This window comes from Coptis chinensis, chromosome 8, assembly GCF_015680905.1.
Source record: "Coptis chinensis isolate HL-2020 chromosome 8, ASM1568090v1, whole genome shotgun sequence".
Lineage (NCBI taxonomy): Eukaryota > Viridiplantae > Streptophyta > Magnoliopsida > Ranunculales > Ranunculaceae > Coptis > Coptis chinensis.
In genome coordinates, this window is record NC_141463.1 from 32,568,057 (window position 1) to 32,582,157 (window position 14,101).

Sequence of the window (14,101 nt, forward strand, 5' to 3'; positions counted from 1 at the left end):
AAGTATAACTAGATTCTGTGACCAAATTACAATTCATGTGTATCTTCTATTCGTTTAATTCCATATTGATCTTTAAAATTAACTTTCCCACCGAACAAAAAATGCATTGTCAATAGTTTGCGTTTTTAAAAAAATTGTCAAGTATAAAGCAAACTAGAATACTTCTTCCCTTTGTGCTTGTCATTTTATATTTAATTCTCTGTTCATCCGTAATTCCCATCTGATTGCTCACACTGGTCAAAAGCATATGACCAGTATTTAAATATGTGCATCCATCCATATCATTCTCTTTTCAGTATAAGTGAAGTTTTACAAAATGAAGAAAATGGAGAGAACAGAGAGATGATTGATGTTTGGCCTGTTCTATGTTTGGTCTTTTCTCCTCATACTTGTATATTAGTATAATTAAGTTGTGGGCAACTTGCATAAGAATATGTACCAACTTACATACTACACCTTAACACAGTAATACACCCACATATTGATAATCACGTTCAAACATAAACAGATAAAGAATGTTGACACTGGAACACAGGTAATAAACATACCCAGCTTGAGCATAGTATTCTAGTCTGTAGATTTGACCTTAAGGAGTAATTATCCACTTGTTCAAAATCAGATCTTATATAATCCGGCTGCTATATTCAATGTTATTGGCCCAGTGTAAGGAGCATCGGTTATATTGAACGTAACGGGGACAACGTCTTGAGTAGGCATAGTTTTTTAATGAAAGCCTTGTGGCTCGTTTGAGTCTTGAGGAGGTAGACTATAGGGCTATGGCTTACCCGATTTCATATATCTGCTAGGGGTTGATCTCTTCAAAAGAGATGGTGTTGTTGTGTATAGAACAAATTTATTTGTTTTTTTTTTTTTTTACCAAGAAGGCGAGGATTTTAGAGAGGTCCCTACCCCTTTTTTATTATAATTAAACTTGTGATTACATTCATATATATTCTTTTCCATATGATTGGTTACATTCATATATATGTTGGTTAGTGCGTGTCAAATAATTGCCATGCCCTGTCGGTTAAGGGAATTTTATTTTCTTTTGGATGATGTGGTCAAAGTTATTACGCCTTATATTTTTTAGGAAAGGGTTCCATAAGCTACTTTGTAAAAGCTAAGCGCCTAAGCAAATGATATTATACCAAACTCTGCTAACTTTTATTTTTATATTATGATGTAGGAATATTCGTTCTCACCTTCAGCACATGTGATAGAACTTGGCTCTGGTGAGTCGAAAGAGGTCGTTTTCCAGGCTACTCATGTTGCTTACAGGTTTGTCGGTGTATAGCTTCCCTCTAGTTCAATAATATCTATATGTAGAGTGGTGTTAAAGTAAAAAACTTAGATCTGATGTCTAAAAAATTAATGCTTTGCATTTAATGTCGTCTTGTCAATAGGAGATAAAATGCAAGGCTAAAGAGAAGGGTTATAGCAATGTCACCGTTGTTTTCATTATAATTTATTTTTGTAGGGTAATAGCTATATAACATATCTATTATATAAAAATTATCAAATATGGAGACGTTTTAAAGATTGCATGGGTTGAAAACTAAAGTGGTATTGGTAATTGTTAAATTGCCAATTTCTCTATAAGCTCGAACTTATGTGAAAGGTCAATTCTATTAATATATTAGAGACTCATATATGTCAACACTCTCCCAGTGAGGACATATTTGGAAATACATAAGTAGAAAGACTGGACATCTTCACCTGGTAGGAGTTGAACCCGAGACCTCTCAGAAACCAGTGGCTCTGATACCATGTTAAATTGCCAATTTCTCTATAAGCTCGAACTTATGTGAAGGGTCAATTCTATTAATATATTAGAGGCTTATATATGTCAACAGTAATAAACAAACTGGTCTATGATTTGCACCTAATTGTTTTTAAATTGTCTTCACATATTGGTGATCAATGTGAATTTTGGCTCCAAACTGCAATAAGTCAGGAAAGGTTGTTAGTGATCGTTATGACTTTTGGCTCAATGCTGCAATAAATCACCATAGTATTAGTAGTTCATATGCGTATTTCACTTCTTGTTTCCTTTATAAGGACAATGAAAACTATTTTAACTACAATCTTCAAAAGTAAACTCCTTATATGGTGTGAATTTTTTCCAGTGCTATGGGTACTATTTCACTACTCTCTGGCCAGCCAAAGGAAGGTGTTTTTGTGGAAGCCCGATCAGAATCAAAAGGTTATTATGAGGAAACATGAACTGATTCCTCTGGGAGTTATCGGCTGAGGAGATTTATACCTGACAACCTATTTAGTCAAGGTAGTGGCAAAAGAAGAATGGGGAAGCGCAAAAGTTGAGCGCGCGTCTCCAGAATTTGTTACCATTAGGGTGAGCTTTCCAACCGTGATTTATTTCTTTGTTTTTAAGGATTCAGGACACCACTTTTAGTACTCTATTCTAATGAAATTCATTGACTCTTAAGAGGACAAAATGTATTTTTGATGCAAAGCAGATATCCCAACAACATAAATAAAAGATAGTAACAATATAAAAAGGCATACTGTCAATCATTGAAGAAAATGTTACATGCATATGTTCTACACAGCTTTGATTCTTTGCATTTTTATATCAGAAAAACAGATACAATACCTTTGTTCCTTACTAAAGATCAGCATCTGAGCTTCTCTGCTTATGTGCAACTTTTCTTTCTGCCATGAATAATGATTTTTTTTTTTTTCTAATGTCCTAGATGCAGGATCAATGAGAACTTTTCAAGCATGATTGGAGGAGTCGATCAAAAATCGAAGTTATGCAATATATTTTCCTAAAATGGACATTGGCTTTCCTTATTGGCCTGCTAACTGGGGTTATTGCCATCCTTATCAACCTTGCAATAGAGAACATTCTTGGATACAAGCTTCTTGCAAAGGGCTCATTTTGTTAAGGAGAAAAGGTGTGGATGCTTTTGTAGGATCAATATTATACTATTATCAAAGCTTTTCGGTAGGGGTGTTAACAACTTCATTTTCTGTCTTTTTTCTCCGTACAGAAATTTGAAATGTACATTCTGATGGTTGCTATGTGAAATAGGGTGAGTGCTCTTAGATTTAATTTCATACTTTGTAAATGTTGGTTTTAGTAAAACCATTCCTTGTAAGTTATTGGGAATAGCTTTAGCAATATATTAAGGGATGTTTGTTCAGTCTTACATTTTTTGTTAGGTCTTAAATTTAAATTTTGCCCCGATATTGTTCTTATCTTAGTTTGGAGTCTTGTTTCTTCTTTGAACAATCATGTTAGGCAAGATTATTGTAGTTATGCAAGTCACAAACTATTCAATGTTTTTTAGCAAGGTACTTTTAATTTTAGCATTTTGTTGTTCTAATTGTTTCTTTATGAATATATTGGAGCTTGTAGCATTTGAGTGGGAACCTGCAAGGATGTAATTGGAGGGGAAAGAATGTAATGTTGGGATTGGGATACTTGAAAGAATTAGCCAACAGATACATGGTTAGGATACATGTTATACATGGCCTATAACACTTATCCTATCCGGACTGACTAGTGACAAAGATGTATATAGCCAACGGTTGACAGCAAGCAGTCAATATCTGACGGTCCAAAATAGTGGAAATAACCGTTAGCATAGATCATCAACCCCGACGGCCTGTTCTGATCGTTAATAACTGTCGGAAGCCTATGCTGACCGAGCATTTTCTGACGGTCGAGCGGCAATTTTTGGTTGTCGGGTAATATTTTTGGCGACAGTTATTGTCTGTCGGGTAAAGTTGTTTCTTTTGTAGCGAGTGTGTGGGCTTCATGAGGAATTACAGATCCATGATGGTTCTAGTCCGATTGAGTTGGACACACTACAAAATAGAATCTCAATATTACCGATATAGTTTCATCAAAAAATTTCACATTGGAAAAGTTCTTTTGTTGGTGTTTGCCTCTAATGATTTGCTCTTTTTGTTAGGGTGATTATTGGATTATTGGTAAAAAAATATATGTCGTATTGTTTCATGTTTCAGATCATAAGAAGCCAGAGATTGAAGGTCAAAAATTGTGGAGCTTATGTAGCTGTGAAGCCAAAAATGTTGCAAGCTACACCTAACATCAACAATAGGTACTCAATTTTATTAACATTTATTTAAAATTTAATTGAAATGAGACAATCAATTGTGAACACTACTTAACGAACTAGTTATAATTTTAGTAGTGTATTGATTATTGGTTTTTGTTTGAGTTAATTGTTTGTGTTGTTGAGTTCAGTACAGTTGTTTATTGTTTGTGTCATTGATCAGTCAATGCATGGGCACCCTGGTCTTAAGGTAATTGCGTCTTCATTTGTGTATAACTAAGTCAATGTCTCTAGAGCCTATACTAGAAGATACCGTAGTACTCTTTTTAGTAGTCTTTCTAGGTAGTGTTGTGGTTTGATTGAGTAGTTAGTTACACTAAACTAGTTACAAAAGCATAAACATATAGATGAGGTGAATTGTGTCGTATCTCGGTGAGGATCACATTTTATAGCACCGAAAATTGCATCTATACAAACGGAATGCAATTTTTTTTAGTCTTCTTCTTTAGTACAAGGATGGGCTATCAAAATCATGACTATGCATAATGATTCTTATGAAGTTTCTTTAACTTACCTTTGAATGAATTTGATTGATTTGACATGATGGAATTTCTTTAACTATCGACTTATTGAATGAAGTTTTAATGTCATAATTACAAATATGAACTATTTGTAACATTTTATATGATGGAATCAATATTTGTTGAAATAAGCTGTACTTATGTCCTTCTAACTGGCATAATAAAAGTATATGACGTTCCAAATGGCATATGGATTGAACTTAGATGTTTAAAAAAGTTTACGTATGCCATTTTAATAAACATTCGGCAAACATGATATTTAAAGTGACATGAGATTTTACCATGTTCATAATACTATTAGGAACATGTGGCAGATAAGATGGTGCTAACTGTTGCGGAAGCAATGTCAATTGAGCATCCATATATGTGTGTTTCTCATTGTTTCTTTGTTGTTTTCAAAGAGTTTGCATAGTATTCGTCTAGTTGTTATTTGTTTGCTTGAGAGATTCAATCAATTGACTAATTATATATGGTTTATCTTTATGCACAAACTTATAACGAGATGCAATAAATGGTAGGATCCTGTGGTTGATAATTTTGTGATTTGTTTCTTTGGTTGAGTTAGAAGACCTGTTGAGAACATTGGTGCTGAGTTAGTAAGGCAAGGTGGTTCAAAGACGAACGACTTGGCTTGGAATGGGACAATCACATCTGTTGTTCCGCACAAGGATTAATTGTTGGGGTATCAAGCTAGGTTTGTGAGGCTTCTACTTTCCTATTTCAAATTCAGATTTACATCCGTATTCTACATTACTAAATCAAATTTGATACATTCAGGTGGCAGCAGCTCGTACAAACCCAGGTCAATTAAGACTATTAAAGCTTTTGTTATCAAGCTGAAGTTTATGTCAACAGAGGTATTGTTGGACCTCTCTCCCATGTTATTACCAGCCTTTAATTCAACTTGTAGGACGACATATGACTTTGTATGTTTTGGGAGTGGCTATATCCCTTCTCATCATGTAATGATCTTGCAGCTGATGTAATCCATGCTTTTATGTATTAGATTTTGTCATTTTTATTTACATTTGTGGTATTTATATGCATGTTGCATTTTGCCTTACAGTGTTGCGTGTTGAAGACAATGACTAGCAAATGTGGCTGATCTAGTGCAAATAACAACTATGAAGGCAAAAGTTTAATAGTTGATGTCAATGAGTAAGGTGGGCCGAAAGGGCATGATAACACGTTCAAAGAAGGGAAAAGCTCCAAGAATAACCTTTACATTGTCGAAGGAAGCCTTTACATTGTTGAAGGAATACAAGTTGAATGTGGTTATATATATCTGTTCATACTTTGTGACCGATGATAGCAAAAAAATGGCTATTGAATATGATGCTCAAATTTTGAACTCTAGGGAGGAATTACAGGCTTAATGCCTAGGCGCCAAAACTTCTTAATGTCCAGATCATTTTTCTATTGAAAGGAGGGGCTAGCTACAACATTATTCTACGTTTTGTGTTATGTAAAAACAATGTAGAGTCAAATGGGACCAAATTTGATGTGACGGCTAGTAGTTTTAGAAAATAAAATTGTATGTTATTCTGACTGGCATAATAAAGTATAATGTCATTTGAAATGATATTGAGAATTATATACAATATATTATGCGTATTTTTGTGTCATGCACAAACAATTTGGAGTCATATGAGGCAAAATTTCATGTGGTGTTTGCAACAAGTCGTACTTATGTAACTTTAGCTGGCATAATAAAGATATATGTAAATGCAAATGACATTGTTTAAACTTGGAAAAAGGCCTATGTATGCACATAATTTTTATAAGCATATTGCAAATAAGTCATTGAAAATGACTTAATAAATTATTATGCCTATTTTTTGTGTCATATACAAAAAAATAAAAGGCATAATGCCAAACTATATTTATATTTATGTCATTCCAAATGGTATATCATTTCAATTGGCATAGTAAAGATATATGTAATTGCAAATGACATATTTATTAAACTAGGAAATAAATCCTATGCTACAAAAAATAACATAAATCCTATCCTTTACCATACGATGTTATTATGCCTATTTTTGTCATACAAAAAATAAGAGACATGATGCCAAACTATATTTATATATATTTATGTTATTCCAAATGGTATATTATTTCAATTGGCATGGTAAAGGTATATGTAATTGCAAATGACATATTGATTAAACTAGGAAAAAATCCTATGCTACATGTCACTTTTATAAGCATATGACAAATAAGTCATGTAGAACGACATACGATGTTATTATGCCTATTTTTTGTCATACAAAAAAATAAGACATGATGCCAAACTATATTTATATATATTTATGTCATTCTAAGTGGCATAATAATGGTATGTCATTCCAAATGGTATATCATTTCAATTGCCATAATAAAGGTATATGTAATTGCAAATGACATATTGATTAAACGAGGAAATGCTACATGTCACTTTTATAAGCATATGGCAAATAAGTCATGTAGAATGACATACAATGTTATTATGCCTATTTTTTGTCATACAAAAAAATAAGAGACATGATGCCAAAAATTAATTGAAACAAGCTATATTTATGTCATTCTAAGTGGCATAATAATGGTATATGTCATTCCAAATGGTATATCATTTCAAGCATGATAAATGTATATGTAATTGCAAATGACATATTGATTAAACGAGGGAAATGTTACATTCACTTTTATAAGCATATGACAAATAAGTCATGTAAAATGACATATGATGTTATATATGCCTATTTTTGTCATACATGATGCCAAAAATTAATTGAAACAAGCTATATTTATGTCATTCTAAGTGGCATAATAATGGTATATCATTCCAAATGGTATATCATTTCAATTGCCATAATAAAGGTATATGTAATTGCAAATGACATATTGATTAAACGAGGGAAATGCTACATGTCACTTTTATAAATATGGCAAATAAGTCATGTAGAATGACATACAATGTTATTATGCCTATTTTTGTCATACAAAAAATAAGAGACATGATGCCAAAATTAATTGAAACAAGCTATATTTATGTCATTCTAAGTGGCATAATAATGGTATATGTCATTCCAAATGGTATATCATTTCAAGCACAATAAATGTATATGTAATTGCAAATGACATATTGATTAAACGAGGGGAAATGTTACATGTCACTTTTATAAGATATGACAAATAACATGTAAAATGACATATGATGTTATTATGCCTATTTTTTGTCATACAAAAAAAGAAGAGACATGATGCCAAAAATTAATTGAAACAAGCTATATTTATGTCATTCTAAGTGGCATAATAATGGTATATGTCATTCCAAATGGTATATCATTTCAGTTGGCATAGTAAAGGTATATGTAATTACAAATGACATATTGATTAAACGAGGAAAATGCTACATGTCATTTTTATAAGCATATGGCAAATAAGTCATGTAGAATGACATACGATGTTATTATGCATATTTTTTGTCATACAAAAAAATAAGAAACATGATGCCAAAAATTAATTGAAACAAGCTATATTTATGTCATTCTAAGTGACATAATAATGGTACATGTCATTCCAAATGGTATATCATTTCAATTGGCATAGTAAAAATATATGTAATTGCAAATGACATATATTGATTAAACGAGGGAAATGCTACATATGGCAAATAAGTCATGTAGAATGACATACGATGTTATTATGCCTATTTTTTGTCATACAAAAAAATAAGAAACATGATACCAAAAATTAATTGAAACAAGTTATATTTATGTCATTTTAAGTGGCATAATAATGGTATATGTCATTCCAAATGGCATATAGATCCATGTTGGTGCTGGAAAATGTCTTATGTATAGTCGTATCTACCACAACATGGGTTTTCTTCTCTAAAGACTAATAGATTTCTTCATTTTCACCTACCACCATGCAACCTAATTTTCCAAGATTTAAAAGACCACACATACCAAAGTACATATACGTGCTTTGCATTTCAATACTTGTCCAACACTAAAAATAAGTTTTGAAGTACCAAACTAAGAAAATATCTGCAAAGACCTTGGTGGAATTGAACCACCATATCTTGGAATACAGATTAGATACACTCAAATTCCAAGTGCTCTCCCTTTTGAGCTAAAGATCCAATTACAACATTATCCAAAGTGAATATAAGACACATGCATTATCTTTACCAAAAGAAAATATCTAACCAAAGTTGAGTAGTTATAAACATATTACACCTACTTTTAGGATGCAAGAATAAAACTTCCCAAATGAATGCAATGACTTTACTACAACGCCTCAGGATCAAAGAAAGATTACAAGGCGTTAATAGAACTACATTCAAAATTAATTAATATAAATCAACGATAAATCATCATATAAAATCCGAACAGAGTCTCCTCTGCATTTTCGACATTTAAAACACATACAACCTATCATAACCTAAAAATTAAAACAACACAATTCTCATTGATCAACTCTATCAAGATATATAACTTTTCATATTCTAAAAACCAAAACATATATATATATATATATATATACAATACCATCCAAGAGGTAAAGTAGTAACTAACATCTCAAAGATTCTAAAGGGCCAAGAGAAGCAATATCCACCTACTTTATGCATGCAAATAAAATCCAAACTTGCTTCACTCACAACAACTGGTTCTCTTCCATTCCAAACAACTGAAAAAAAATGTCCATAGTGCCATTAATCATATTGTTACATACAAACATACAAACATAGTATGAGACTAACAAGATCAAATCGTTTAGTTTGTAGACTTAACCTACACCAATTTAATAATCTTAAATAAAACATCGCGATACTGTTTTCTTCTCAATGAGTGTCTAAATTATTTGTGCAGCAGCAAAGAACCGTGGAAATCACAGGTCATCAGTTTAACAATCAAAGTAAGAGCGTAAGACACTGTTACAAATTTAGAAGGATGATCTGATGACCAACAATGTACTTTGTTTCTGGCTTGCTCTAACCACTATGCTCTCATCTAGACTTTCCCAATGTGTGTGCACTAGACAAAACAACTATTTCCTACAAGTCAAACAACAAACTTTCAGATCCATGAAGTGGGTAAGAGAGTGAGAATATTTTAGTATCATGATGAGTATAACCTTGTCACTCAATCCTGTAATATAGAAGACATCACGTACATGGCCAGCAGGCGAAGGAGGCCTCACATCTAAAACAAAACAAAGCTCCACATGTCAGGTTCATAGTATATTAATACGGAATAGTGATGGATCCAAATAAAGTGTTGGAAAGTATCAAAATAAACAAATTACTATTTATGATCAAAATAACCAACTGATGAAAATTTCAAAGGTAGGAAGTTGCTATGATAAAATAAATTAGCAAATTCTTAACATAGGATTTAAGATAAGGATTTCATGTCTTTAACAAACCCTTATCAAATCAAACTAGGTTCTTCTCCGATTGAGAAGAATACAATACTTGCCACAGGTACTATGTCTCTAGTATATGATTAAGTAAATAAAAGAAGTCGTAATATATATAGGTTATGATCTTGGGGACTCTCCACTCGTTTCCAATTGGTCTTGAGTAGGATGCTCCAAAGTCCAAAGTTTAAGAGCTTTTTCTGAAACTAACGGACACATAAATTTGTATACTGTTGCATATGTCAATGGTTACTTTAAAAGAAACTTCAAAAAAGCAGGAACCCTCTATTATCACCATCTAACAAGCAAATATTCGAAATATGCACAACAAATTACTTGGAAGCCTCCCTTCTTATGGGCACTGATCAGGTCCAGAAATATCCACTCTTCCATACTTCATGGGAATTTTGGGGCCTCCAGCCTCCTGAGAGTTATCAATGAGTTGTTTTTATAAGCAAGGTTGCCAAGCAATTAGAAGTATACAACAACTACTTTTGTTGATTCCAATAGTATCAACATACATTCTTTACTTTCAACATAATGCACGCTATTTAATCAAAAGGATATGATAAGTAAAAAAAAAAGGAATATTTTAGGAAAGACCTACATAGCCGTAGAAAGATCGCCAACTGAAAAATAAGTGCATAAGTGACTCCTAAATAATTTTCCTTGATAGGTTGAGGAAGCTTTAATGCATTTACAAGACACTGTGATAGATTTGAGTAAGCCACATAATCACCAAAGATAAGGCTAAGGCTTTGCATAGATAAGAACTGTTACCTGCATTACCTGCATGTTTCAATTCTATTTCTCAAACTCCCAATGGCTCCACCTTCTTGGCCACTCTTCAACAGTTTTATCATAAGTACCAGCATCATGCCATCCCAAGCGAACCTATTAAGTATTAACATAGGCTCATAATTAACTAAAACAAACTCTTCACTTTTCCTATCGATGTATTGATATGCGTAGTCTATACAATAAAGGCCTCTGTAAATAAACATGCAAAACAGCTATAAGCCTATAACCTTCCATACTACTTTCTCAAGTGCAATGACATGATCCTAACATTTAGACATAGATATAACAAGATGTTACGTCTAAAGGCTACGTAAAGAGCCCAATATACGTTGAGCAATCTTTGAAGATAGTAGCCACTTGCAAATAGATGTCTTTTTAGATTTAAATAGCATAATGAAACTTCCTTTTTAGAACCGTAGAACATTTACAAAAAGGTAAATATCAACAACTGTAGGCACATTGTGTTGTGTGGAATCTATAGAAATATTGTAAGCTTAGAAATATTCGTTACAACTAAAAGATGTATTAAAAAACACCATACACAAGTTTGGAGCACCATGTGTGTACCATTTTTATGGTTATCTACTTACATTAAATACATACATTTTTTTTTTTTTTTTGCTAACCGAAAGTGTTTGGTCATCTTATGCACACCTCGACTAATCCCGGGGCCCTGGTTAAACATTCGACAGAGTACTGCCTCGCCAATGGCCCTGAGGGGAATCAAACTAGTGACCATTGGGGAGCAAACCCAAGGCCGAACCAGCTGTGCTACTTACATTAAATACATGCATCAACACCTTTGGGTGCACAAAAACACTAAAAAACAATTTTAGGTCTACTTCAAACAATATTTGAAATAAACATAACTGCCATACGAGATATTCTACAACCACAACCAAGTGTTAATATAATAATATTACAAATTGGACTAGATTTTGATATGAAGATTCATTTGAGTGACATTCAACATTCCAATCTCCACTTAGTAAACAATTATGGGTATTGCAATTAAATGTAATGCAGCATAACAAATTTATCTACCCAATTTAAACATAAAATCTAGAAATCAGAAATTTTTGTATAACACCAAAAAGGGATGAAGACCATCCATCTTATAAGGCAGTTTCTCGACAATCCCAAATGCATACATGCCGCAATATAACTCACTAGATAAAATTCCTAAAATCACTATATTGTATTCAAAATTAAATTCCAATCAAAACTAAAACAAAGAAAAGAAACAAGTAAAGAGTTGGAAGTAGCATGATGGGGTGTGAAAATGTTGACTTGAGAAGCTCTTTCATATATTCTCTGGCACTTTTCAACTTATTAGGATTTGATGCAAAGAAAGTCGGAGCACTCACAAGTCACAACAGCTCCACCACCACCAACTGAATGAGTTAGTGATCTTCTTCTCTGAAGCGTCTGCAAAACAAACCAAAACAGTCAGTACTTAAAACTGAGAAATAAAGAGAAGTGGAAATGAGAGGTAAGATTGTAATAACCAACCTCGGGTGATTCGAGGAATAAAGAAGAAGAAGAAGAAGAAGAACGGAGACATTTGAGAGAAGAAAAAGTGGTGGAATGGGAATGGGAATGACAGAGTGAAGCTTTTAGTGCAATGCTTGAAGAAGAAGTGAAACTAGACATCTTGGGTGATGTGGCTGACAAGTACTGGCATTTGTTTTCTTTTTTCTTTCCATTTTTTTCTTCAAATTGTGATTTTGTTGATGAGAAAATATGAAAAATAAAGCCCTTCTTCTTTTAATATCTCCCAACTTTTTTTTCGATTTTAGAACGAGACGCGAAAGGAAAAATCCATTCTTTTGCGCTTATAGCAAAAACTTGTTGTTCCGGTCGTTTCCGGTTTTGCCCTTAAAATATGTGGCTGATAATCATGCGCACCAAGAGTTTTGGTACATTTGGCGCACTGAAGAAGCCCTCATTTATTTATACAAGGAAGAAAGTAAAATAAGGAAGGTTCTAAAAAGAGTTTAGTTTCTAAATACATTCTTTCTATTTTGCTTTGGTGTTAATTGCGACTTTTGTTATTTTGAAACTGCCAACGGTGATTGTTGAGCTTGGGCTGGGCTTTGATACCGTAAGGCCTTTTAAATCTCTCGTATTCCATTAATTGGTTTTTTTTTTCCCAATTTACCAAAAATACAATACCAAAATTTAATTTCCATTCTATTTTTTTCTTATGTTTTCAACACATAAATTTATCATTGAAAACAAAAAACACACAGCCTATATCACCTTCTAAGTTCTAACTCTCAATAGCAAATTTTTATGTCATCATGATTATTACGAAGACCTCCACTTGATCTATAGAAAAGAAGAGGATACATGGGTGATAATACTTCTGTTGCAAGACTTTAAATGTTCAGAGTATCAGATAGCATACGTTCCATAGTAAAGTTTTTTGGCCTTTGGGGGTCAAACTCAAGGTAATTATCAATTTATCAGCACCAGTTTGGTGGCTAAAAGATTCAAGTTCATTAGTCAAAAAATTACCTAATCTAGAGCTTTCTGTACCGAGAAAAAAATGCTGCAGACCTGTTATAAAATCTTATAATACATTTTTTTTTTCCATAATCAATTCATACTTAATATTAAATCTGAAAGTCTGAAGCGACATATAATTGTCCCAGGAAAATTTGAAAAAGAGTCGTTCTAGTGTAACACAAACTAGTATGGTTACACCACGTGGATTGGGAAACCTTTTACAAGAATAACCGGTACACAGGAGAAAAAAGAAAATACTTGTGAAGAGGAAGATGCACTCGAGCCACCACTACCAGTAAGTCAGTACACAACTGTCTGCATCAAGACCTCAAGCCACTACTACCGCCCAGTGATGAAAACGGAGACTAGAAGTATAAAAGTCGCCAGCATTGATGGTTTGTAGTGGCACTGGCGTAATGGCGTTGGTGATGATTGAAATTTTTTTTTAAAAAAAAAAAATTATTTACCACTCTTGCAAGTTGAATGGGTAAAATTACAGGTGGCTTATTTTAAAGTGGATTGTGTTATATTGCAAGTGTCACACCTTGTGTTACTCTATAATTTCCCTTTGGAAACTGCGACTGATTAAAATTTCAATTTCTGTAAAGTTGACTAATGTTACAATTTCGACCATTACATGCTAAACTGACTCGATGTCATAGTGTCATAGTGTCATCCACAGCAGTAATAGTGGTTATCATGCAGACCTGTTCAAACCTGGACATTCTACAAGTAAATATAAAGTAACCACAT

The 14,101-nt window shown here is 33.0% G+C and overlaps 2 long non-coding RNA genes across 2 annotated transcripts; both read right to left on the reverse strand.

The window, feature by feature from the left end:
- Positions 1–9,313: 9,313 nt before the first annotated feature.
- On the reverse strand, positions 9,314–10,460 carry LOC147481149 (uncharacterized). The gene is made up of 3 exons (XR_015207024.1): positions 10,373–10,460; positions 9,752–9,819; positions 9,314–9,671 (listed from the first exon to the last, which is right to left on the reverse strand). It is a non-coding gene; the product is annotated as an uncharacterized LOC147481149 (long non-coding RNA).
- Positions 10,461–10,814: 354 nt separating this feature from the next.
- On the reverse strand, positions 10,815–12,489 carry LOC147481150 (uncharacterized). Its single transcript, XR_015205307.1, has 3 exons — positions 12,350–12,489; positions 12,205–12,265; positions 10,815–10,930 (listed from the first exon to the last, which is right to left on the reverse strand). It is a non-coding gene; the product is annotated as an uncharacterized LOC147481150 (long non-coding RNA).
- Between the last annotated feature and the right edge of the window lie 1,612 nt (positions 12,490–14,101).